Source organism: Saccostrea cucullata, unplaced genomic scaffold (genome assembly GCF_032062105.1).
Source record: "Saccostrea cucullata isolate Sc308-1 unplaced genomic scaffold, CSIRO_AGI_Scuc_v1 ctg11023, whole genome shotgun sequence".
NCBI lineage: Eukaryota > Metazoa > Mollusca > Bivalvia > Ostreida > Ostreidae > Saccostrea > Saccostrea cuccullata.
This window is the reverse complement of record NW_026922098.1, coordinates 2,808-5,147: the sequence shown is the minus strand read 5'-3', so window position 1 is coordinate 5,147 and position 2,340 is coordinate 2,808. Positions and strand designations below refer to the sequence as shown.

The window sequence follows — 2,340 nt, the reverse complement described above, 5'->3', positions numbered from 1 at the left end:
GAAAATTAAACAATTTTGTTTTAAACTTGAAATCTTCAACTATTGGCTCATCAAAAACGTGTTGATATAAAAAAACATTAGAATGGACAAAGATTAACAGATAATGATAAAAAACAAAAATCGGACTAACAAGCCTCTAAGTTCTTACTGGTACGTCCATCCTTAAATTTATCAATGGAAACCATTTCCTGTCGAACTGGGCAACTGCTTTGTTTCCCTTTTCCAATTTTAAATTTAAAAAAATAATACAGCTTATGCAAAAATTAACTTGTCTCAACCAACCATATCTTAACTGGCATGTCTTTGAAATATCAAAAGATGTTATATTTCATGATAAATAGGATATTTATATGAAAGACAGATGTATAACTTCAATACCAATAGCATCGATCTTTTTTCAAATCCCCGGAATATTCATTTTGAAGATAAATTACAAGTAATACCAGAGTGACATGTTTACATTTCTGTAATTAAGAATGTCCTTGCTATATTAGTCGAGCAGTCAAAATTTTTTTGATTGAAATGACGCAATTTCTACGCCCATTTGAAAATGATAAAAATGAAACCATCGCTCAACGAACTTCATCAACGTTGTTGACATTCATTTAGTCTGCCACGAAAGGACAAATAAAGATGAATGTTACGGTGAACATGACAGAAAACGACAGTATTCTTCAGTCCTTTGATTTTTCAATTTTTGCACGATTATGTGAACATACTGGTCAAAGCACCAACAATTCTAACAATTCCTTTATTATACGTCTGCAGAGTATTTGCAACTCTCCTCTGTACAGTATAACCATAGACCGCAAAAACATTTTACCCGCCCCATTATCAAAATCCACAGTGGAAGTATTCATGGCGCTCTATCTACTGATAATAGTTTTGGCAGTGTTTGGCAATTCGTTGGTTCTTGGATTTATTGGTGTGGTGAAGAAAGCCCGGAATTTGACAGATTTATACATCGTTTCGCTAGCAAGCAGTGATTTACTTATTGCGGCCTTCAACATGCCGTTTCAACTGTATTATGTGGTAGCCAATGACTGGGTGTCGAGTGGTGATTTTGGTCTTTTTCTTTGCAAATTTACGGCGTATATTGAGGGTGTGACGGTCGTAGCCAGCATTCTTACTTTGCTTTTTATTGCAATTGACAGGTATTACATTTGATTCTGGAATCCTTTAAGTCAGAAATTATAGATACCAGCACATTGGAAATTTATAACAGCATTCATTAATAATATTTTTGGCTAAGCTGACAGGGCTAAAGATAGTTTGCCCACTATCTGTATTTTTGCTAACCTGCTACATTTGCAGTTTTTTTTCAAAAATAAAACCAATATACTAGGGGCAAAACATCCTAGAATGGCATAGCTTTATCCTGAGTAATCAAGTAAGAACAAGTAATTTGTGAATCGTCTTGGGTCCCCCCCTAAAGGGATCTGCTTTCAGACGTGATCCATAACCGAAGTTCAGGAAGACTTATTGTAATTGCTGTTTGGTGCATTTCGTTGTGTGTTTCATCTCCAAATCTTATATTTCAAAAACTAGACAAACGAGTAAACGTAAAGAATACAAATGGAGTGCTTTTAATGGATGGTTTCAAATACATCTGTGTAGAGTTTTTCCCAAATCAATACAGCAGTCGAATTTACACGTCTATGATATACACGTGTTTTTATCTTCTTCCGGTTCTTGTGATGGCTTTCAGCTACGGGCGGATCGGACATCGTCTTTGGATCCACCACCCTCTCGGCGATGTCTTGGAAAATCCACGTCATCATGAACGCAATATCAAACAGAAGAAGAGGGTGATCAAGATGCTTGTCATGCTTTTCTTGTCGTTTACCGTTTTGTGGCTTCCATTCTTTACCTTTCATCTTTACAGAGAATTTGTCGTTAATGAAAACGAGTCTTTTAGGATCAAGAGTGCAATTTTAAAATTGATTGGATATGCTAATTGCTGCATCAATCCAATAATATATACATTTTTGAACAAAGCTTTCCAAAATGAATTCATACGCATATTCTGCAAAAATCGAGTTTTTGTAACATCCGTGAATGGGAAAACTGAAGTGGTTCGTATCACTAAGTTATAAGTTATTTATTCTTGTGTTGACTGTACAAGATCTGAATACTAGAGAACAACTCTTTGTATGCATACGAGGGAAAAGTATCATGTCATAACATTTTTACCAAAAGACACACACACACACATATATATATATATATACATGTATATCTAAATTTGGTAGATACCATATATGACGTCGTAGAACTCACTGAGCAGCGACTCGGAATTACAATTTTGTGCAGCATCGAAAAGAACTCCACAATGAACTC

The 2,340-nt window shown here is 35.1% G+C and overlaps 1 pseudogene; it reads left to right on the top strand.

Annotated features, from left to right (window-relative positions):
• Positions 1-633: 633 nt before the first annotated feature.
• Positions 634-2,096, top strand: LOC134261177 (QRFP-like peptide receptor; annotated as a pseudogene).
• Positions 2,097-2,340: the final 244 nt, after the last annotated feature.